This window comes from Physeter macrocephalus, chromosome 15 (assembly GCF_002837175.3).
Source record: "Physeter macrocephalus isolate SW-GA chromosome 15, ASM283717v5, whole genome shotgun sequence".
Classification (NCBI taxonomy): domain Eukaryota; kingdom Metazoa; phylum Chordata; class Mammalia; order Artiodactyla; family Physeteridae; genus Physeter; species Physeter macrocephalus.
Window position 1 is genome coordinate 34468390 of NC_041228.1, and position 25238 is coordinate 34493627.

Consider the following 25238-nt stretch of genomic DNA (forward strand, 5'->3'; position numbering starts at 1 on the left):
CTAATCTGCTAATCCAATCCAGGAACAAATTTTGGTATCCTATAAATGGTTTAATGGCCTCTCAGATGACTTTGGTTTTGTAAGCTTTGCCTGAAGGAGTAAATGATGTGGAAATGGAAGGCAGAACTAAGAACTAAGAGGATGGCTTTGGTCAGGAGAAACTTTTCCGTGATTTTCAAATCAGAGTTGGCAGATGTGTGAACCTAAATGGGACTGTCATTTCTACAACTACTAGTCATATTGAAAGATTCTGTAATCATTATAACAAGCATGGACAAGTCATGGTGCCTTTACAGCTTTACATGGTGCCTTTTTGTTATTTTTACCAGCAAGTTTTTTTAATCAATGAATTTGACTTGCTATTGAGATCTTCTGTGGGTTCTGGAAGTGTTGCTGCAGTTGACAAGTATAGGAAGTTGCAGTGGCTTTTTGAGAGGTCCTGAGTGGCCAATGCAGCAGGACAGGAACATGTGATGGCAGTCACTTGATAAATATTGGTTGAATAAATTGTCAAGACATTTGCCTCTCATCATCTCCGGTGGAGATGGACGACTTGGTGACATTCTGGGGTGGGCTACAGGAGGTGGGGGGAATGAGGGGGGAAGAGATCCCTTAGATGTCCTTCTTTCCAGCTTTTTGTTAAGCTCTGGTCAAGAAAACACTGATGAGGCAAAGCAGCCCGTCCCTCCTTGCGGGCTCGTCCTTCCAAGACTCCCTTGAACTTCACTGCTGCGTAGCAGGGACCCCAGAGTCTCCCAATCGAAGCCTGGAAGGAGGTGCTCTACGTTGAATCTGACCTTCCCACGACCCTAACAGGCAAACAGATGGCACCGCTTAGAAAGTAGCAGTGTAGCCTGGCTAGAAGCCTGGCGGTGGGCTAGGACTAGCGGGTATAACGGGGATAATAAGCGTAGCGGCTGCACCAGCACAACATCGGGGTGTCCACTGCACCTGCAAACCGCGCGCGCGCCTCAGCTTGGCCCTCTGCACCCCAGCCGTCCGCCCACCCAGGAGAGGCTGCCTGCGGGGCCGCAGTGGGGAGGTGGGTCGGCGGCCGCGAGGGGGGAGGCGGCGAGCCAGGCTGGGGAGGGGGGCGCGGCGGGCGGCGGTGCTGTCCAGGGGGAGGCGGGAGGAGGGAAGGCGCCGCCGCCGCCGCCGCCGCCGCCGCCGCCGCCTCAGGCGCGGCGGCACAGACGCTGGGAGCGGCCGAGGCGGTGAGTCGCAGCGCCTTCCGTCTGCTTCTCCGGAGCGAGAGCGTAGTCGGAGTTGCAGCCTGGCGGTTGTGCGGGGGCGGTGGCACCGGGAGCGGCTGCTGGGGGGACCGGCGCGCTCGGGGCGCGGCGGGCGCAGGGGTGGGCGCGAGGAGCGCGCGGTCCCGGAGACTTGGTCCCCGCAGCCCTTCCCGGGTGCAGCTCATCCTGTCAATTCCCCCGTCCTTCCTTCAGTGCCTCTGAGGGAAAATAAAACAAAACCAAAGACCCTGAAGATGGTGGCAGAAAAAGAGAGAGCAACTTTGCAGAGGGACGCGCAGAGGCGCACAGGGCAGGCAGGTTGGGGGCGCGCTGGGTCGGAAGGGGGCGTTGGTGCGCCTGGTGGCCCGGGACACCAGAAGCATCCCTCCCGGGGTCGGGGGAGGAGGTTGGGGTCGAGGGCACTCGCGGGTTCCCGGGCCTCAGAGTCGGCCCTCAGAGGCCACAGGAGTAACGTGCGAGGGGTGGGCGCTTGGGGAGGGGGCTTTGGGAACCACCAACAGGCGCCAGTGGAACGCAGACGAGGAAGTGGTCTGCATTTTGGACTCAGGACCTGAAAGATTTGGGTCTCTTGCCCTCGGGAACTCGGAAAGGGGTGTGCTGGGGAGATGTGTTTGAGTGTTTTTCAGTGCATACCGATTTATTTTTAGCTCCCAGAGAAGCAGGATGTGCAAAGTGGGTTGGATCAGCCCGGGAGGGGCAGGAGGTCTCCTTGTCCGCAGGAAATACACAAGTTTCTTGCTGCAGATGCTTGCTTTAACTCTCATGCCTGGAGAAAGAAAGCCATTTGGCTCTCTGAAGTTCTCCCCACCAGGGCCACTTTCTTCCTGCGGGTCTGTCTGAGGCTGCTGGCCAGGCGAGCGTGCTTCTGTTGTTAAGCGCTGGCCCCAAATAATGGTACACATTCTGCTCTCTAGGGCAACTAGTGGGAAACACAGAAGTAGGGCTGCCAGGGTCTTGCTTGCTGAGAAGGAAACCACACAGGCTTGCTCAAAGTTTACCCAGTTCTGACTGATTTGAAAATAATAGACCTAAGTCTCTGTATTACCAAGAGCAGACTTCGCTGTCGGGGTTTCTCAGACCTGACTGGCAATGCTTGTGAGGTTTTTCACTCCAAATGCGCCGGCAAGGACTGCAAAGGAGAAAGGGGTGGTGGGGTGATGGGGAGAGTGTGGGTGTATGGGGAGTGCTGGTTGAGGGCTAAATGTAGACTTGGGGATGGGGCTTCTTTCAGATGTGGAGGCTCAAGAAGCTGAAACCCAAATGTTCAGGTACCCAAGCCAGGCCCCTGGAGATTGCCCTGAAGTCTCCCCCATTTCAGCCACTCAGCGCCCATCTCGAATATCCACTCTCTGTGAGTGTGCTTAGGAGAGTGGGTTGTGAGGAGCGTGGACTCTGCAGCCAGACTGCTGGATGTGACTTCTGGTTGGGACACAAATAGCTCTCAGTCCTTGGGCTCCTTGCTTAATCTCTCTGGGTTTCCTGATCTGTGGTTGACAATAGGTACCAAACTTATCTCAGGCTTGTTGTGAAGATAAAGTGAATTGATACACAAAAAGCACTTCACACAGTGTTTTGTCATTAGAAAGTGCTGCATAAATGTGAGCTCTTATTTTTGTTGTTGTTGATGTCTGCCCCCTTCTCTCATTTCCTGCTGTCACTGATTTAGTTCATAACCTCATCACTTCTTGCCTGAATTGCTCCAATTGCCTTCACACTGGGCTCCTTGCTCCAAATCAGGACTCTCTTGCTCCAGTGGATTCTCCAAACTGCAACTAGAATGCTTGTTTTGAAAATAAAAATCTAAGCCAGTCATTCGGCTTAGTTCCCTCAGAGGCTTTCTGTGGCTTTCAGCATAGAGTTTGGACTCCAAGGCTTTCAAGACCCTACCCTGGTCTCCTTGCCAGCTTCATCTCCCAGCTCCCTCCACCCCCAAACCCCATGTGTAGCCTTTACTCAGGCCACTGAGTCTCAGCACCTGCCACCCTCCCATCCTTCCTTGTCTGGTCAATGCCTATGCATTCTTCCCTGCTCTGCTGCAGTGACACTGCCTTCCGGCAGACCTCCTGGTACTCACCTCCGCCACAGCTGACTGAGCTGCCCTTGCTTCATGCTGAAATGTTACCCTGCACCTACCCCTCCTATCACTCTGCATTATCATCTGCAATTGTCTTTCCTACCTGCAAGTGCCTTGAGAGGTAGATTGGGATTATAAGTAATTGTTTATTGGATGAATGAATGAACATCAGTCAAGCAAAGTTCATTCCTTTTCATTAAAACCAGAAACAAACAAGGAAAATAATAAAGAGGAGGAGCAAACCAACTTTTATACATACTACGTCTGCAATTAAAAAAAAAAAAGCTTTGGGAAATAAGGAATAAATAAGGAATCAAAGGTTGGTCAAAAGAAATGTGGCACAGTCTCTTGGAACAATTTCAGAGGTGTTTTTTTAATTGTAAGGAGTTAGACTAACAATGGAGAAATGTAGTGATTTGAACTCTTGCTTTCCTCAGATTGGCTGTGGGGAATGAGTGTTCGGCTGTCTGAGGGGCTGTGCAGTGAAATTGCTTCTGGAAGTAGAAGTGAAGGTCAGCACGTGCATGGGCTTTGTAGCTCTTCCTTGGATTGTAGCTTCCTCCAGAGTGTGGGTGTCAGCTTGCCCTGGGATTGGTATGATAAGAACAGAAACTCTCCTGTCATCAAAGCTCCTCTGTACTTTTCAGGCAATTCAGTGTGTTCTGTGTGTGCACTTCTGACTGAGGTGGCATTTCCAAGTGCTCCAGTACTGGGCTCCCAAGAGTCCTGCAGAGGGAGATAAGATGGTGCCTGGATCTCTGGGACAGCCCCAGAGTCTGATTTCAAGGCTCCAGAGCAGGGGGTTTTGTAAGCTGAAAGATCAAAAAATGCTTTTTAACATTTTTAAGGGGTTGAAAACACAACATATCAAAACACAAAGAAGAATATATATTAGAGACCATGCCTAAAATACTTACTACACTGTTCTTTACATAAAAACTGCCAACTGCTGTTCTGGAGCTAAGACAATTGGTTTCATTTTGCCTGTCATCTTTGACTGATTTGATTGGTAGTGGCTGCCTGGCGAGCTGGGTTGAAGAGGAATCCAAGGCTGGGTCCAGGCTCAGTAGGAACGAGTGCTGTGGTCAGTTAGTGATGTCTGTCAGGGTTTGGGATTAGGCAATAATGACAGCCAGGCTTGGTCCTCACCATCCCTCTGTCTCTATCACCATGATAGAATACCCCAGCATTCCTGAGTTCTACACTAGTCTAGGGCTTGGGCTTGGTTGCAGGTTTCATCCCTGAGCCATAGGCTAAGAAGTAGGAGCAAGGGTGTTTCTCCAGCACAACATTGTTATACTGTCGCCAGGAGATTGGCCAATAGATTTTGGATGGCAAAGCAATAGATGTCCACTATAGTAATGTCAGCATTCCCACTTAACAGATGACAGGCTTAGGGGCAGTCAATAACTTGTCCGTGGACACATGGCTAGCAAACAAAGGAGTTCTGATTTAAACCCCACAATTTATGCACTTAGTAGGATTGTTTGTCAACAGAACAATTTAAAGTGAGTTTAGCGTAAGGTTCTGCTCTTTTCATTTCTGAAAACATAGGTAACTAACTTCAAGAAATGTTAAGTACTGACTGGCTAGAAGACTTGAGGAAAAAAAGAACATAGACTTCTTTGGCTAGATTTTTACTCACTATTCAACCAATATTTTTGAGGATGTGCTCAACATTTTGTTAAATTCTAGGGATTTGGATGAATATGATCTAGTCCCTTGTCTTGAAGGAATTTGTATTCCAGCTTGAAAGTGCAAGACATAATTAGGGAACAGATTGCTGGAATGAGGGGTATATGGGGGAAGTGCAGGAGCTGAGCACCCTTGATGGAGACAGTGACCTTCCAGTTTGTGTATCCCCAGTGCGGTGCTTTGTGTAATAGGTGAGCAATTAATATTTCTTTAATACGTTTAAAAATTGTGGTTAAATATATATAGCATAAAGTTTACCATTTCAACCATTTTTAAGTGCACTGTTTTGTGGCATTAAGTACGTTCACATTGTTGTGCAACCGTCACCACCATCTATCTTCAGAACTTTTTCAATTTCCCGAACTGAAACTCCATATCCATTATACAAAAACTTTTAATTTCCTCATGCCCACTAGACCCTGGCCACCACCATTCATTCTACTTTCTGTTTCTATGGATTTGACTACTCTGGGTACCTCATATAAGTGGAATCATAAAATATTTGTACTTTTGTGACTAGCTTATTTCACTTAGCATAATGTCTTCAAGGTTTATTCATATTGTAGCATGTGTCAGAATTGCCTTTCTTCTTAAAGCTGACTAATATTCCATTGTATGCATGTACCACATTTGTTTATCCGTTTATCTGTCGATGGACGCTTGGGTTGCTTCTACTTTCTGGCTATTTTGAGTGATGCTGCTGTGAGCATAAACCCTATGAAAGGTTTATCAGCCACGGTTCTACAGGGAGGCAGACGACACACTCAGAAGGGTATAACTGAAGAAAGTTTAATGAAGAGACTATAGTAGCTCCCGCTTATCCTCAGTTTTGCTTTCTAAGGTTTCATTTACCACGGTCCGAAAATAAGTGGAAGATCTGGAAATAAACAATTCAAATCGTGCGCCATTTTGAGTAGTGATGAAATCTCGCGTTATCTTGCTCCGCCCCGCCCAAGACGGAATCGACTTTTTGTCCAGCGTATCCTGCCCGTTAGTCACTTAGTAGTTCCACTTTCGTGGTGTTTAAGTTCTTGTATTTAAGTCACCCTTATTTTACTTAACAATGGCCCAAAAGCGCAAGGGTAGTGATGCTGGGAATTCTCATATAACAAAGAGCAGCTGTAAAGTGCTTACTTTAAAGTGAAAAGGTGAAAGCTGTCAACAAGGAAAGAAAACAAGATCTTATGCTGAGGTTGCTGAGATTTACGGTAAGAACGAATCCTCTATGCGTTAAATTGTGAAGAAGGTAAAAGAAATATGTGCCGTGCTAGTTTTGCTCAAACTGCAAAAGTTACAGCCCCTAACCTGGGCCCTGCGACCCTCACGGACTGTGTCAATGTTGGGCTCCAAGAAGGCCTGAGTCCCCCTTGAAATGCTGTGCAAAATTTGTGCACGGGTGCATTTTTTCCTGAGGGAAAAAAAAAAAAGTTACCGCCCCAGTGAATGATAAATGCTTAGTTAAGATGGAAGAAGGCGGGGGGCGGGGGGGGCAGCGGCCCTTCCCTGGTGGCGCCTCCCTGGTGGCGCCTCCCTGGTGGCGCAGTGGTTGAGAGTCCGCCTGCCGATGCAGGGGACACGGGTTTGTGCCCCGGTCCGGGAGGATCCCAAATGCCGCGGAGCGGCTAGGCCCGTGAGCCATGGCCGCTGGGCCTCGCAGTGGTTGTGAGTCCGCCTGCAAGTGCAGCGGACGCGGGTTCGTGTCCTGGTTTGGGAGAATCTCCACATGCCGCGGACTAACTGGGCCTGCTGGGGCCCGCGCGCCTGGAGCCCGTGCTGTGCAGCCCTCCTAGAGCAACGAAGAGCCAATGCAGCCAAAAATTTAAAAAAATTAAAAAAAAAAAAGATGGAAAAGGCGTTACATTTGTACAATTAAGATATTTTGAGAGAGGGAAAGAGACCGCGTTCACATAACTTCTATTACAGTATATTGCTATAACTGTTCAATTTTATTAGTTATTGTTGTTAATCTCTAACTGTGCCTAACTTATTAATTAAGCTTTACCGTAGCTACATATGTACAGGAAAAATCATAGTATATATAGGGTTCAGCACTATCCGTGGTTTCAGGCAACCACTGGGGGACTTGGAATGTGTTCCCCATGGATAATGGGGGACTACCATATTCATAAAGTTGTGGGCAAATTAAGGGAAGTCACCCAGACTGGCTAGATGAGTGTGCAGTCCTGAAAGGGTGACATGAAAGAGCAGTTTCTGGAATTGCTCTTCAGTAGAAGAATACAGCTACTGCCAAGGTGTGGCCTGGCCGGGAGGCACCAGGTGAGTAATTCCCCAGCCTCTCTTTTCTCCCGCCTCTAATCTGCTGGTGTCTTCCAATTGGCCAAACCAGCCAGAAACCAGAGGGCAGGAAACGCAGGGACTACGTTTTTCATAGAAATCAGCATCCCAGGGTTGAGAGCAGAGTGGAGAAGGGAGGAGGTTGGATATGGAGGGCAAAGCAGAGAGAATCCGGCAAGAGGGAGCATTACGATTATCCCTTACAGGTAAGAGAACTAAAGCATCAAGAGGCTGAGTGACCTACCCTAGGTCAGTAGCTAGTAAGTTGTGGAGCTGGGATTTGAACCCAGGAACTTCTTCTGTACATCTAGTTGGATCTGGAATGTTAGGTTTTTCAGAAACCTATGTGTTTTGATTCTTTGGTAATAACCTGATTTGTGCAAACTTAGCTAGGCTGTCAAAATTTAGAGTAAGTGACTGCTCAGAAACCACCCCCCCCCTTTTTCTAAGTAACTGTGTATATAGTTTTAAAAATATTTATTTATTTTTTGGCTGCGTCGGGTCTTAGTTGTGGCACACGGGATCTTTCATTGTGGTACATGGGCTCTTTTTTCGTTGCTGTGAGTACACGGGCTTCTGTAGTTTTGGCACGTGGGCTCTCTAGTTGGGTCGCACTGGCTTAGTTGCCCAGCGGCACCCCCTGCATTGCAAGATGGATTCTTAATCACTGGACCACCAGGGAAGTCCCAACAACAGGTATTTTTTAGATATGTTTCATAGCTGATTGGTTATGTTTCAATAAAAAAATCTTTTCTATATAGTTGATGGGGGTGATGTTACGTCCGTGAAACACGTGAGAAAGCTGTAAGTTTGTTTTGTTTTTAGTTGAAAGTTTCAAAAGAGTTTATAGTGTAACCTGGCTGCTTAAACATTAATGAGATTTGGCCACCTTGGAAGGAGAAGAGTGTTGAGGACAAAGGAGATGGTAGTTCCCTCCCTGCTATTTTGGCTGGAGGAAATGCACAGGGCAGGGTCTAGTGTGTGGGAGGTGGAGCCCATCTCCCCTGAGGCATGACATGAGGGGCTCTGTAGCCAGAAGCAGCTCTGTGGGAGCCTGATTATTATGGTCTCCAAATACATGTAGTACTGCATTGCGGAAAAGACCTATTCTGGGGCCAGAACTAGGCTCACTGTGAAAACAGAACGGGCTGCTTTGGAAGGCCTCATATTTTCCATTCCCTGAGGTTGTGAAGCTGAGGCCACAGGTGAGAGATGTGGCTGAGGGCTTGTATTAGTTTCCTGTGGCCTCTACAACAAATTACCACAAACTGCGTGGCTGAAAAGAACAGAAATTCATTTTCTCACCATTCTGGAGGCCAGAAGTCTGAAATCAAGTTAATCAGGCTTTTTCCAGAGGCTCTGGCGGAGAATTCTTTGTTTGCTTCTCCTAGGTTCTGGTGGCTATCAGCATTTCTGGGCTTGAGGCTGCATCACTCCCCGCTCCTGCCTCCTCCTCTCCTCTGTGTGTCCCTTATAAGGATACCTGTCATTGGATTTAGGGCTCACCTGGATAATAATTCTAGATAATTTTTCCCCCAGTGTTATTGAGAAAGGCTGACATACATCACTGTAAGTTTAAGGTGTACAGCATGATGGTTTGATTTACATGTAGTGTGAAATGATTACCACAAAGGTTCAGCTAACATCCATCGTCTCATATTTATACAATAAAAAGAAAAGAAAGACAAAAAGAAAAATAAATGTTTCCTCTTGTGATGAGAACTCTTAGGATTTATTCTCTTAACGTCTTTCCCATACATCATACAGCAGTGTTAACTATAACATCTTATTGTACATTCCATCCCTACTACTTAACGTATCTTATAACTGTAAGTTTGTACTTTTTGACCATCTTCCTCCAGTTCCTTCTTCTCCCATTCTCTGCCTCTGGTAACGACAAGTCTGATCTCTTTATCTATGAGTTTGGTGGGGTTTTTAAAATTTGTTTGTTTTTAGATTCCACATATAAGTGATACATAATGTTTGTCTTTCTCTGTCTGACTTCATTTAGCATAATGCCTTCAAGGTCCATCCATGTTGTTACAAATGGTAGGATTTTCTCATTTTTTTATGGCTGAATAACATTCCTCTGTGTATATATACCACAGCTTTATCCATTCATCATCAGTGGACACTTAGGTTGTTCCTATGTCTTGGCTATTGTAAATAATGCTGCTATGAACATGGGGTTGCAGATATCTTTTTGAGTTAGTGTTTTCATTTCCTTTGGATATATTCCCAGAAATGAAATTGCTGGACCATATGGTGGTTCTATTTTTAATTTTTTGCGGATCTTCCGTACTGTTTTTCGTAGTGGCTGTACCAATTTACAATCCCACCAACAGTGCACAGGGGTTTCCTTTTCTTCACATCCACACTGGCACTTGTGATCTCTTGTCTTTCTAACAATGACCATTCTAACAGGGATGAGGTGCTATCACATTGTGGTTTTAATTTGCATTTTACAGGATGGTCTTATCTCAAGATCCTCAACTTAATTATATCTGCAAAGACCCTTTGTTCAAATAAGATCATATTCGCCTGTTCCTGGGTTTAGGATGCGGACATATCTTTTTGGGGGCCACCATTCACCCCACAAGAGAGCTCATGAGTGTGCACTGCAATCCTTGATCCTGTGATTCTGTCATGATGCCCATAGATTTGATTTACCACCTGGGCTATAGGTTCCTTGATATAGTATAGGTCTTGTAAATGCTTTTGATTTGATCTATTGAAATTTTATTTTAACTTTAAATGACAAACAAACAAAATTCTTAGAATCTGCCATCCCTTATTTCTGAAATGAAGGGGTGAGTGAAAAAGGCTGTCAAAAACCAGTTCGGTCCCTGCCTTGCTGGAAGTTTTCTGTGCTTTGCTTTGTCCCGTGCTTGGAGGAAATGAATGGGAGAAGGGCAGTCACTCCTCCTGTTCTGGCTTCTCACCTGGGCTTGCTAGATGCTTTTAAAACTGTAATTACTCAGAGGAAGGCTAAAGATGTTAGAGTCTTTCAGGAAAATGAAGCAGAAGCAGTAAAGTCTCAAGTTTTAGTCCTTCAGAAAGCATTGGCTTAGAAATATGGTTTGTAAATGTTGCCAGCCTATCAACAAGGCTTTTTAGGTGTGTGTTTTCAATAATGAGTCCCAAATTGGGGCCTGTGTACATCAGGCACACAAGACAAGGTCAAGGGTAGCTTTGGCAATTACTTGGCTAATTTGATGACTATAACTCATCAAGTGGAATATATCAAGAGAGTCCACCCCAGGGTGTAAATTATTCTGTTTGTTTGTTTGTGTTGATCACATTAACTGGGTAAGAGCCAACATCCATTCCCTTTGTGCTATGGAGAGGCAGTTGTAATTAAGGTCCATTTCTCTCCAGGGGCCAGCTAATTTTGGTTTATCAGCCACTTTGCAGTTTGACTTCAAAAGGGAAAGAGGAAAGAAAAAAAAGGTAAAATGTCCCTTCACTTTATTATGTTATATATTCTGCTATAACATTGTTACTCTGGTTAATATTAACTTTGGATCTGTTTGCTTTGAATAGTATACCTGGCATACTGTGATGCTTAGAAAATATAGTCTCACCAGCTGAAGAAAATGGTTTGCCTTGCACAAGACTGGCTACATAATTTAGGAGGCCCAGTGCAAAATGAAAATGTGAGGCCCCTGTTAAAAAAGTTATTAAGAATTTCAAGATGGTGTCAGCGAGCATTAGATCAAGCAGGAGGCCCTTCTGAACATAGTTCCTTGTGTAACTGCACAGGTCACTTGCCCATGAAGCTGGCCCAGGAGTCACGTAGATGCTGAGGATGGCATCTTCTGACTTACTGGCATCTTCTTGACGCCCAAAGAGCGACTAGGCCAGTTTCCTCTGCCGCAGTTGAAGCACACTCTTCTGTAGGGACAAGGACAGCGAGCAGGCTGGCCATCTCTTGTTGTGTCCTCTGTGCCTCTTTCCTCCCTTATCCACATGGCTCTGTGCCCTGAGAGGCTGATCGCTACCATCAGCATCAATGTCCATCTTTGTCTTCTTCTGATTTCTAGTGTAATTCAGCCTATGGTGGGTCCAGCCATTGTTGGGAGGGTGGGAGGAGAGTGAGGTAGGGTAGTTATTTCCTCCGTTTCCTCCTGCTGGGTTGGATGTTGCAGGGTGGCTTGTCTGTTGCCGAAGGCCACAGCTCCATCCAGGCATCCTCTGCCTGCAGCCATCCTCTCTGCATTCCTTTAGCCACTCCTTCCCCTCTAGCCCTCAGGCCCAGGGTGGTAACGCTCCTTGATGTGAGCCGAGCCTTCACTGCTTTCCTGAACCACTGCTTTCCTGAACCCCCCATTGCCTCTTCTCACTAGCCTCGATCCTCAGTAGGCTCACAGAGACCTCTGGGGCCTGCCTGGGCCCTAACAGATCTGGCAGCCTTCTGCCAGGGCTTGACCACAGCTTGCACTGCTACAGAGCCGAAAGAGCAGCTGATGGCTCTGCTAACACGTGACTGCTGCATCAACTGGAGAAGCTGGCAGTCAGGAAGCAGTGTGTCTACACCGCAGTGGTGGAGAACGTGTGCTTGGAGTTGGGCATTTGAATTCTCCGGCATGACTTTGGGTGAGTCATCTCATCTGCAAAATGAGCATAATGATAGTTCTTCGCTTCTGGGGTTGTTTTGAGCATGAACTGACGTCATGTGGGCATCATGCTTGGCACAGTGCCTGCTATGCAGTAAGTGCTTGTAAAGCCTGGTGGCATTTGCCATTAGTTCTCTGTAGTGTCTCACTTGAGGGGATACATGGTCTACTTTGTCTCTGATCTGAACCAAGGCACTTACAGCCTAGAGTACACCAATGATTATCAAGTTTTCACTATTTCACTGTTGTTTGGGTGTTATTTTTGTCTATTCAACGAGATTGTAGTGTTCTGGAGATCAGAGATTCTATCTCCAGAATTGTCTTGATGCTAATCTAAGTTCCCAACCTAGTAGCTAGCACATCATTAAGTGGATAAGAAATATGTCTTGGCTAAATATAGTGACCATATAATTTATTGTTCACACCAGGACACTTTTGACTGTGAAGGAGGAGAGCTTTTTAATGATTATTACAAAACAACAGGCACAAACACGGATGTCCTAGGCAATCCAGGTGAAGAGTGGCATATGGTCCCCCTAGTTAAGTGGGACTTAAGATAGTTTTCCAAATGTGTTTTAAAGTTTGCCAGGCTACCCTTTTTTGTATTAGTCTGCCTTTGTTTTATTAGATAAAAACTTGAGATTTCAAAAACAGAGAAAAAAACATGTTTAACACTCCTAGCAGATTCTTGACCCAAATTTGAGGCAATAGATCAGGGCTTCTTATACAAATAGAGACCTACTTTTATACCTTATTACCCTTCTTTATACTGGGCACCTGCTTACAAAACTTTCTCCTGTACCTACCTTTCCCCCACTGTTTAGTCTCCTAGTTTTTGTCCTTTTCTTGCAATAGTGATCATTTATGTTCAGAAGATGGCAAAATAGATTCATATACATATATTTTTCCAAACATCTCTGTCTTTGTATTTCTGGTTGCCTAGGTGACATTTCCAAGAGATTGTGTGCGAATCTGCTATTATTAAAGCGGAAATAACATGGCAACTATTTTTAGGCCCTTCTCTACCTTTCTTTTTCCCCACCAGACCGTGTAATTGGTTTATTTTTTCTGTTTTCATTATTGGAAGGCCATGTGTAGCTTCCTTCCTCTAGTTCTAATTTGAGGATTGATTAACTTTTTGAAAATTGACATAGTAATTCAGTACCTTCTTCATTCAGCATTACTATTGATCGTCTCTTTTTAATTTAATTTAATTTATTTATTTTTGGCTGCGTCGGGTCTTCCTTGCTGCGCGCGGGCTTTCTCTAGTTGCGGCAAGCGGGGGCTACTCTTCCTTGCAGCGTGTGGGTTTCTCATTGCAGTGGCTTTTCTTGTTGCCGAGCATGGGCTCTGGGCGTGCGGGCTTCAGTAGTTGTGGCACTCAGGCTCAGTAGTTGTGGCTCACGGGCTCTAGAGCGCAGGCTCGGTAGTTGTGGCACATGGGCTTAGTTGCTCCGCAGCATGTGGGATCTTCCCGGACCGGGGCGCGAACCCGTGTCCCCTGCATTGGCAGGCGGATTCTTAACCACTGCGCCACCAGGGAAGTGCCTGATGATCTCTTTGATTAGTGGATACCAGTTGTTTTTCCTAAATGTTGTCCAAGCCAAGCTTGGGCGTGGGTACTTTTGGTAGGAGGAAAAAGGGGTGCAGAGGCAATCTGTAGATCCATAGTGGAAAGAGCACATCTCCTCCGGAGCTGGATTAACCTGGCTTCAGTCTTAGTGCTGCTGCTTAGTAGCTGTGTGACCTCCTGGAACTTGTATCTTCAGGTGACAACTGGGCAGTACATGGACCTGCTTCATGGGGCTGCTGTGAAGGTTGAGAAGGTTAGGTGGGCATCAGGTGCAGCGTCTCACATAGGGAACTCCTGCTGCGGCTGGAGCTGCTCTTTAATCTCCAAGGTACAAGTGTACCTCCTTCATTTCATGCAAGAACCTGCCAATACTTGAATTTACTAAAGAGATAAATTCGAGGGATCATTTTCTTTGCTAAAATTTTTTTGTTTTAATAAGCTTTTCAGAGAATTTCTTTCAATGGTGAACACACCACTGGGTGTGCTTTTAGTAGTTTTGAAATTAAAAATCTCTAATTTACCTCACACTTTTAGGAACGTAACTGTAGTATTGTTACCCATAATTCAAAGGCAGCCAGTGTTAATACTTGGGTTTTTACATAATTTACCATTTATGTAATGGTATATATGATATATATCTCTGTAGTGCTGTGTAAGGGATTTTGAATGTTTATCTCATTGTTGTATGCACTCGAAGGGGAAATATTTAGCCTAACTCAGTATTAGGGTCTGGAATACTGCCCATAGGGATCCGAGATTATTAATTTGGATTTTATGGCAAGGTTGAGAGGAGGGATGGACTTTAACCTGTTGTTATTTAAAATTGTTTAATATTGGAGTGTTTTCCTGGCTGAGTTGTGGCACATGGGCTTAGTTGCTCCGCAGCATGTGGGATCTTCCCGGACCGGGGCGCGAACCCGTGTCCCCTGCATTGGCAGGCGGATTCTTAACCACTGCGCCACCAGGGAAGTGCCTGATGATCTCTTTGATTAGTGGATACCAGTTGTTTTTCCTAAATGTTGTCCAAGCCAAGCTTGGGCGTGGGTACTTTTGGTAGGAGGAAAAAGGGGTGCAGAGGCAATCTGTAGATCCATAGTGGAAAGAGCACATCTCCTCCGGAGCTGGATTAACCTGGCTTCAGTCTTAGTGCTGCTGCTTAGTAGCTGTGTGACCTCCTGGAACTTGTATCTTCAGGTGACAACTGGGCAGTACATGGACCTGCTTCATGGGGCTGCTGTGAAGGTTGAGAAGGTTAGGTGGGCATCAGGTGCAGCGTCTCACATAGGGAACTCCTGCTGCGGCTGGAGCTGCTCTTTAATCTCCAAGGTACAAGTGTACCTCCTTCATTTCATGCAAGAACCTGCCAATACTTGAATTTACTAAAGAGATAAATTCGAGGGATCATTTTCTTTGCTAAAATTTTTTTGTTTTAATAAGCTTTTCAGAGAATTTCTTTCAATGGTGAACACACCACTGGGTGTACTTTTAGTAGTTTTGAAATTAAAAATCTCTAATTTACCTCACACTTTTAGGAACGTAACTGTAGTATTGTTACCCATAATTCAAAGGCAGCCAGTGTTAATACTTGGGTTTTTACATAATTTACCATTTATGTAATGGTATATATGATATATATCTCTGTAGTGCTGTGTAAGGGATTTTGAATGTTTATCTCATTGTTGTATGCACTCGAAGGGGAAATATTTAGCCTAACTCAGTATTAGGGTCTGGAATACTGCCCATAGGGATCCGAGATTATTAATTTGGATTTTATGGCAAGGTTGAGAGGAGGGATGGACTTTAACCTGTTGTTATTTAAAATTGTTTAATATTGGAGTGTTTTCCTGGCTGGGGTTCCTTTGGTTCTCACTCTTTTGCATTGTCATTTTATTTTAATGAATAGATTTATCATTTATCACTCAGATTTATCAGATTTGGCGAATGAGGCAGATGGCTGCATCATTGCCCTGGAGTTTGTCTTGCTGCCCTTGAAGATAGAGGAAGGGGGGAGGAAGCAGATGTACAGACAGAAAGACACACACACACACACGCACACATTTCTCTTTAGACTTGTGACCTAAAATTTCTAATAGGATATTTAAAGTCAGAGCACTTTGATGGGATTTTGCGCTGTGACTGGTTGGAAGGGGAGGATTGGGATGTGGGATCGGGATGTGGGAAGTCTGTGATGTTGAGTTCCCACCACTTCACCCTTTGGAAGACATGACAGCCTTTTCCATGTGAGACCAAAAGGCAAGCAGTGAGAATCAGAAGTCAGTTCTGGCCTCTGAAGTTTCTTGGGAAAGCAACAGGAAGACTGTGCCTTGTATTTTTCTAATCCAGACACTTAAAGAATATGTTCCCCAGAGCTTGGGTGCTGTTTCCTTCATACCCTAATCCCCACCATTATAAAAGTAAGGCATTATCATGAACTAAAATATGAACATTATGGAAAACTAGAAAGAAAAAATAATCCAAATATTCAAAGGCAAACAAGGTTAATATTTGAAACATTTCATTATTTTTATGAGAGATTTTTTTCTTAGCTACATAGTCATATTTATATATTTTAAAAATTAATTTTCATTTAACTGTACTGCAAGCTGTGATGCTGTGATATAATAAGAAATATATATTTGGTCTTTGCCCCCAGTTGCTGGCACAGAGCTCCTAAAACCCTTGGAGTTTCTAGTGATAGGGATAAGAGGAACATCTTTTGTTATTCATAATGTGCCCTTTTCAGCCATATATGAATTTATGCTAATGAAGTGACTCTTGTAAGATAGAGGGTTGGAATTTTTAGTCCCTCCCCCCACTCCATCCCCCCCAATCCTCCAGGGAGGGAAGAGGGGCTGGGGATTGAATTCAGTCACCAATGGCCAATGATTTAATCAACACATGCCTACATAATGGAACTGCCATAAAAATCCTAAGTAATAGGGTTTGGAGACCTTCCAGGTTGCCAAACACATCAAAGTGCTGGGAGGGTGGCATGCCTGGAGAGAGCATGGAAGCTCTACACCCCTTCCCCCATACCTTGCTGTATGCACCTCTTCCAACTGGCCTTCCTGAGTTGTATCTTTCTGTAACAGTTTCATACTCTACTAAGTAAACTATTTTCTTGAGTTCTGTGAGCTGTTCTAGCAAATTATTGAACCTGAGGAGGGGGTCTTAGGAACCCCCAATCTATAGCTGATTGGTCAGAAGTACAGGTGACAACCTAGGACTTGCAACTGGTGTCTGAAGTGGAGAGCAGTCCTGTGGGACTGAGCCCTTAACCTGAGGGGTCTGCATTAACTCCAGGTAGTTAGTAATAAGAATGGAGTTATAGGACACCCAGTTGGTGCCCAGAGAGTTAGAGAATTGGTTGGTGTGGTAAAAACCGTTGCATATTGGTGTCAGAAGTGAAGGATTGAGAGTAAAAGAAATGGAAGTTTTTACTTTAAAAGACTTTTCCATTTTATTTTATATTCTTTGTAGATAGTATGTAATTGGGCATAAAAGATTCCATAGACTGGATATACCTCAGGTTACTTAGACGTTCCAAGATTGGTCATTTGATAACAAATCTAAATAATTTTTTTGCTATTACCATTTTTGTACAGTAACCTTTACTTTATGCAAGATTATATCCTAGGATATATTTCTAGTGGATTTAATAATTGACGTTTTGAACATTTAAAAAGGTAAAAGATGTCCTAGCACTCTTTATTGAATGGTGTTTTTAATTGTTTTAACTTTCCATAAAGCAAGTGTCTTTTCTTATTTGTGCATTTTTTTTCAACTTAAAACAGTGGTATTATAATCAGAAGCGTCTTTTCTAAGGGAAGGAAGATTTTGCATTTACCTGGTAGTTACACTGAGAGTAACTTGGTCCCCTTGGATCCTAGATCTTTGCCTTGTAACCTGACCATCACAATGCTGCTCGTGAGTGTAGTCTGAGCAGCCCCTAATGATTTCGCATCCATCTCTGCTGCATTTCCCTGAGGTGTAGGGCCACAAATATAAACTTGTGTTACAGGTGAAGAAGCCAAGCAAATCTCAAAGACTCATTCAGGGTTATTCCTGCTTTCCAGTCTGGTGGTTGATTCTTTTATATTATTCTATCTGTTGTTTTGCTCTTCCTTCTGATTTCCTTTTAAAGTGATAAATTTATCTTTGAAACTTCAGGTCTAGTTTGATCACCATGTAGGGAATCTCAGGAAGGTCATAATGATAGTTTTGCTTAGAAATGGGGGCTCTTCCAGGACCATTATTAATATTATTTTTGAAAAAACATTTGTTGCATGTCTGCTCTGTCCAAGGCAATATGCCAGGTGTTGTGGGAAATACAAGGTGAATAAAACACTCTTCCTTTCCTCAATGGATTTACGCTCATTTCTTTAGCATTGTTTTAGTTACTTTTATTAAGTTGCGTTCTCTACTAAAGGGTATCAATATTTTGTGTTGCACTTGCTCCACAGTCTGGAAGCCCCAGGGGGTGATGTATTTTTCTTTCCAGCAAGTCTTGTGAGTAGAGTGCATTGGATGTTGTACCCTAGTCAAAGCACTACTGTGAGGTACTTAAAACACCTGAGGACTTGACTGATGCATATTTTATCAGCTAAGATGGGCCCGGAGATCTGCAGCATCTGTGTTACACTTTTCCGTCCCAGCTTCTCTTCCTTTGGGCACTTAAGTTACTCATTTGGTCAACCAGGATCTAAAAATAAAGCTAGAAACTTCGAGAGGTTTTTTTTTTTTTTTTCCCCTTGGCTGATTGATGTGTGTTTTCGTGTCTCCCAAACTGTGCTGTGTTACTATTTACTTTTGCATTATGTATAGCACTTAGCAACCAACAGTGGAAATGAAAGTTAAGAGCACAGGCAGTCCTGGCTGAGCTGGAGGAACCGGCCAGCTGAAGCCTTAGAGAATTCTCCTTCCCTCCCCCATTCCTGCACTCTGTGGCCCTGGGGTCTTGTCTGCCTTGCCAGCCTCAAGTTCTTGCTTTTCCCTTCTCTACTGGTGGCCAAGTGAGGACCACAAGGAGGGACAGGAAGGACCCCTCCTGCCCCTACCCTTACCCCTCTCGGTTCCCTTGTCTGGTCACCGTGGGTGAGGCGAGTCTCTTCACCCCAGGAAGGCAGGCCTTGGCCACCACTGACATCTTGGCACTGGTGACAGTGCTGTAGGGTCAGAAGCACTGTGTCTTATTTGGAGTTTTGAATGCATTTCCAAAAATGAAAGGTACGAGTTGTGTCGGGAGTGTGCAGGGCCCATAGGACAAAATTCTGTGATTCTTAAGGAAATCTGAGGTGAGGATGGCTCTTTTAGGGTGACATAAGTCAGTGCTTAGAACATTTTTCTTGGGGGAGAATACTTTCTAGATTCTAAGAATTCCAGGTTAGGAAGAAACTTAGAACATGATCAGCCTGTAAGTTGAGGGACTGCCTTTAAGGTCAAAAAGTGGCTTATCCTGGCATGGGAGTGGCCCCTTGCTTGAAACATTGGAGTGTGTTAGCCCTTCTCTCCCCCAAACCTCTTCTGTAGCTGTCAGAATATATTAGTCTTCCAATTTTTAGAGTAGTAATTGTACTAAAAAACTTACATCCTGATTCTACCAAAATAAGGCAGGGAGAAAGACCTCGGGAATATAGATTTAATTCCTTGATTATTGCCTTTTAGAAAAGAATACAAAACCAAATACACCAGGGCCTTTGGGGAAGGCCCTTATTTTTTTCCTAAAGAAATAAAATTTCTGTTCCTTTCTCAGGACTCCTGTATGCTTCTCATTCTTAATACATTTTGGAGAACAGATTTGAAGAATATATCTGTGAATCTTTTTTTTCTGGGGAAATAGAGAATTTTTTTTTTCTAAATAAAGAGGTTCTTTGAAAGGTGATTTTTATCACCTTTCTTTAGCAAAATCCATTTTGTTTTTTTAAAGGCTGGAAAGCATAGATCAGCAGTTTGGAGTGATTAAACAATACTTACTTGGAAAGGAACAAAGTCTGTACAGTTGCTTTTGTAATTTTCACAGAAGGGACAAAACAGTTAAAGAGTAAAACCCCCCAACCTCTAGGTGAATTTTTTTCCAACCTCAGAAGGGGTGGGCCCACTCGGAACAGGAAGTAATCACAGGCCAGCGGTTTGAGTAATGAGAGAAGGCTCTGGATTTGGCTTACCTGTTTTCTTCATCCCGAAAGCCGGGGCAGCCTACAGATGCTCTCCTGCTTCTTCAGCATTGGCATCTTTTCCCGGCACACTCAGTGTACACGGGCACCTGCCTGCCAAGAACAAGGAGCCGCAGGAATAGCTAGAGCTGTAGAATGCATTGGAAGAGGAGGCTGAGCTTCGAGCAGTTGCAGACGGAGGAAGAGAAGTCCGGGAAGTTGGCACATCAGCCTTGGCACATGGAATGAACTAGTCCCGAGGGGTCAGTGTGGGACCCAGGAGGAACAGGGCGCAATACAGGATAAAGACAGGGATGGGGTGTCCACTTTCACGTGCTACCCATGGCTCAGGTTTTCCCGTTAAAGAGGATTTTTCCCTGTAGTTATGTCCATAGGCTGACAGTACTGTATGTATTGTTTAAGACTATATTTTTGTTTAAGTTAATCACTTAATAAATTGTTGCTTTAGTTTGGGCCCTCTCAGTGGCCAAGCACTAGGATGTCACTCAAATGAGTTTAAGTACAAGGAGCTCATTGTAACAATGACTACTTCTATTGTTACATTGTTCTGAGTATATTGTCACATGGACTCTTCTGCCCTACTCCAGGTAGAGTGTTATTAACCCCATTCTACTGAGGAGGAGCAGCCTTAGAGAATGTGTCCTAAGCACGTGGGTGGTCGGTGGGAATCCGGACTCACACCCAGGTGGTCACTTGGGAGCCGTAGTCTCTAACCACTCTACTGCTCTGCCCCTTCAAAGGATTCTGAGCCTGTGAAACAAAGAACAGCTGGGTCTCATGGAGCCCCAAACAAAGGACTTTAAAATTAGGAATGGAGTCATTACCTTTCTCAGAGGTCATGTGGTCTCAGGGCTCAATTGGCCCCTCTTTCTCTTCTGCCTTCTTCTGTTGCTTCATTTTACATATGGTCCCTGAATGGCCAGCCCATAAGGCTGCAGCCTGGGACCTCAGTATCTTCTGGCTCAAACTTGTAGCTGCGAGTTTCCTGTTGGTCTAGTTCATTGAGCCAGGCTACACAGCCTTTAGAGCCTGGCTAGGAAAATGATTCACTGCCTTTGGGTTGGCTGTGCATCCCAGGTCCTTTGGTGGTTGCCTCATGCACAGACTTCTCCAGCACCATTTTCCCAAGCAGGGGATTGTGGGCAAGACATGGGAAGTTGTTCAGAGCAGGAAATTAACATCTGGTATAAGCTCATTTTATACTTTAATACTTTTAAAATTAAATAACACATTTGCTATCTTTATAAAGTCTCAAGTATCTATATCTGTTAAGACTCTTCAGGTTGTGAATGATAGAAACTGAATTTCAAGGGACTTAGGAAAATATCAAATTTAATTGGTTTTTTTTTTTTTGAATATGGCTACCCCAAATTTATTAAAGATAACTTTCCTAGAATTGAAAATAAAATAGATGCAACATATGACTAACCTGGCAAGTTTTTCTATTCTAGAAAGTACTGTTTTTAAAAAATTTTAAGGTTGACTGTCATCTAAATAAATCATTAATTGGTTCTTGTAACTGTGTAGGCAAAAGTTTGGCTGGATCCAGGTCTTAAACAATAACCTCAGAAATTAAACTCTTGCCATCGCTTGGCTCTGCATTCATCTGAATTGGTTTCATCCTCAGGCAGGCCCTCCCTTCATGACCTCAAGACACCATTGGAAGCTCCAGGCTTATCTGTTAGCTGAGCTGCCCCGTGGAGAGCTTCTCTTTCTCTACAGTGACAGCAAAATTCCCAGGTTTGATTCTCATTGCTCTGGATTGCCAGTCTCTCAACCAAACATGGCAGCCAGGCTGATTGGTCAGGCCTAGGTCACTGCCCACCCCTGGAGAGGGGTTAAACCACCTCTTTATTAAAACACATGGACAGGGTATAAGGGAGTATAGTCTCTAGAGACAATTGGGATGTTAGTACCTGAAGAAATGGGAATGGATGCTGTCCAGACAAAAATAACCCATGTCCACTTTGGAACATTTTCAGGTATATCATAAATAACTGGATATCCATAATCAAGATTTTGGGGCTCAGGGTAAGCAGTCTGGGTCACTGACTTTATCTTTTCTGTATGTGACAAATCCAAAGACCTATGAAGTCCAGAATGTTTGGAAAGGCCTAGATCACCTATGATTTTTTAGTCATTAGTCCTGAAAAATGATGCTGTTAAACCAAACAAAATTGTTATTAAGACTTGCATCTTTGGGGAGATTGGGATTGACATGTATACACTAACATGTATAAAATAGATAACTAATAAGAACCTGCTGTATAAAAAATAGATAAAATAAAATTTAAATAAAAAGACTTGCTCTTTTTGAGAAAACCAATAGCAGGGTGGTCTTGTCTCCATTTTTTTGATTAAGTAGGAGGATAAGACTTTAAGGGCTCTTGTTAGGTGCCCTCTGTTTAAAGTCTAAGCTGTTCTAGCATTGAAATGATTTTGGTGAATTACATAAAGACTTTGTGTAAACCTTTAGCTGTGCCTAGGATTTAAGACCCAGTTTATTGAGGTAATGATTAAATTGTCCTGTTTATATATCCATGATCTTAAAACCCACTGGGAAATAATTGCTTGGTTTTTAACTATCTCATAAATCAGGAACTTCAAGGGGTGTGTGTGTGTGTGTGTGTGTGTGTGTGTGTGTGTGTGTGTGCCACTGGGAAATAATTGCTTGGTTTTTAACTATCTCATAAATCAGGAACTTCAAGGGGTGTGTGTGTGTGTGTGTGTGTGTGTGTGTGTGTGTGTGTGTGTGTGTGAACTTTGTGCTGACAGAATTGCCGTATCTCTTGCTTACTGTACCTACTGCAGTGGTCCCAGATATCCTCTGGAACAAATGATCAGCTGCTTTTGACTATCAAAGTTTCGCAGATAGTTGCCTTAATTTCTTGTACTTATTTAAAATTTTAGGGAATTCTCTGGCAGTCCAGTGGTTGGGACACTGCGCTTCCACTGCCTGCAGGTTCAATCCCTGGTCAGGGAGCTAAGCTCATGCAAGCCGAAAGTTGCGGCCAGAAAAAAAAATAAGTATATTAATGGGGTTAAAAAAGTTCCCTGATATGCCAAAATGTGTTTCTTCTCTCTTGACTTTAATTTAGTAGTGCAACTATTATTTGGTTTCATACTGGTTTGAAGTTCTCAGTTGCAAACAATAGTGCCCACTCTGGCTAGTTTATACAGAAAGAGAGTTTTTAAAAGGATATTAAGGAGCTCACAGAATTTCTGGGAGGACCAGGGTCAGACTTGGAGGCCATGCAGCCAGGAACACTACACAAATTACACCACTGGTGGCTCCAGTAGAGACCTTGGTGTGGCTACCACACAGCACAGGCCCCTCTGCTCATACCATCAAGTGAGTCCTTATGTGGGGACCCCATTGCTGTTGCTTCTGCAGGCTGGGCGTCTCTCTGCCATGCTCCATACATCTCCACCACAGTGAATCCCGTATGGTGACTCCTTATGTACCCCTACTCTCTTCTGAGAAGAATTTTTGCATGGTTGCTGCTTATTTGTGGAGCCCAGGTTACGTGCCTGTAAAGTGGGCTGGGGATTCAAATTCCTGACTTCTCTGGAAGATGTGGACTCAGAAGGTAGGAAGTTTCTCAAATATGGGAGGAGTATTCGAAAAAATGCTGTTTGGCCACAAAATATGACAAATTACTACACTTACCTCTGTATACCTTATTGTTCTAAAATAGTGACTGACATCTAACAGTAGGGCTGTTTCCTACCGAGTACAATTTGAATGAATCCAGGAAGGAACCCCCTGGCCTAATGCCATATAGGAGTTTCATTACTCTTCATTGAATGTAAACCTCCCACCACCCAACTCTTTACTGCCCTTGGTTGCCTCATCAATATCAGCTAAATCAGTCTCCATCCGTTCCCTGCATGAGGGCAGGAAACTGGTCTAAAAAAACAAAAATGAATCATCTGATGCTCAGAGAAGGTAACCCACCTGCCGAAAGTCACACAGCCTGTAAGTGATTAAACCCAAGTCTGCTCCAGAGTCCACTTCTCTAACAACTGTGCAGTACTGCCTTTGGAGCCAGGTATGCTCTCTGACTTGAGGGTTTTCCTTGTCAGTACTGTGTGATGGAGAGACGGCTGGACTTCTGATGAGCCCTCAGCACAGTCCGTCTGCCTCCTACAAAGATGAATTATGCAGTGTTGGTGAGGGAATTGAGATTTACTTGTGTCTCTGCCACAGCTAAGCCCCTGATATAACCAGGAAGTGAATATTATTAGTTGCAAATGGAAGCTTTATTCAGTGGAACTTCCAATAACATGGTTTGCTTTACAGTATAATTCATTATTAGATGAATTGTGTCCCCTCTGCCTCCCCCAAATTCATGTATTGAAGCCCTCATTTCCAATGTGACGATATTTAAACAGGTCCATTAGTGACATAGTTAAGGTTAAATAAGGGTGGGGCTCTAATCTGAGAGGACTGGTGTCCTTATAAGAAAAAGAAGAGATACAAGAGCTATTTCTTTCTCTGCATGCACAGAGAAAAGGCCACAGTGAGAAGGTGATCGTTTGTAAGCCAGGAAGAATGCCTGACCAGAAACCATCTCTACTGAAATGTTGATCTCGGACTTATAGCCTCTAGAACTGTGAGATAATAAATAACTGTTGTTTAAGTCACCCAGAGTGTGGGATTCTGTTACAGCAGCCTGAGCTGATGACTATGGGTCCATTTGCCTTAAATCCCAAAAAGGAAGGTAGGGATTGTAGTTACATATGCAGCAAAAGCTAGAGGAGCAATGGGGCCTGGAGGAGGCTGAGAACACAGATCATCAGGGGTCATTAAAGGCTGCATCAGAGGCAGTGCCATGTGAAATGGGCATTGAGGGAGTTGGAGTGCCTTGCAGGCAGGGTAGCTTAGGGGTTAGGAGTATGGGCTCTGGGGTCTGACTTCCTGTGTTTGAATCCTTGTGCTGGCTTGCTGGCTGTGAGACTGTGGGCAAGGTACTTAACCCTTCTTAGCCTTCCTTTTTTTTTTTTTTTTAACATCTTTATTAGAGTATAATTGCTTTACAATGGTGTTTTAGTTTCTGCTTTATACCAAAGTGAATCATCTATACATATACATGTATCCCCATATCTCTTCCCTCTTGTGTCTCCCTCCCACCCTCCCTATCCCACCCCTCTAGGTGGTCACAAAGCACCAAGCTGGTCTCCCTGTGCTATGAGGCTGCTTCCCACTAGCTATCTATTTTACATTTGGTGTGTATATATGTCCATGCCACTCTCTCACTTTGTCCCAGCTTCCCCTTCCCCCTCCCTGTGTCCTCAAGTCCATTCTCTACGTCTGTGTCTTTATTCCTGTCCGGCCCCTAGGTTCATCAGAACCATTTTTTTTTTGATTCCATATATATGTGTTAGCATACGGTATTTATTTTTCTCTTTCTGACTTATTTCACTCTGTATGACAGTCTATAGGTCCATCCACCTCACTACAAATAACTCAATTTCGTTTCTTTTTATGGCTGAGTAATATTCCATTGTATATATGTGCCACATCTTCTTTATCCACTCATCTGTCGATGGACACTT

At 44.1% G+C, this 25238-nt stretch overlaps 1 protein-coding gene across 2 annotated transcripts in view; it reads left to right on the top strand.

Moving 5' to 3' along the window:
* Positions 1–1194: 1194 nt before the first annotated feature.
* The window catches only part of NCALD (neurocalcin delta), a 458484-nt gene continuing 434440 nt past the window's right edge, over positions 1195–25238 (top strand). For both annotated transcript variants that reach the window (XM_055091026.1, XM_055091029.1), the window contains exon 1: positions 1195–1214. The gene's annotated coding sequence lies outside the window, so the exon portion shown is untranslated. The remainder of the gene's footprint in view (positions 1215–25238) is intronic.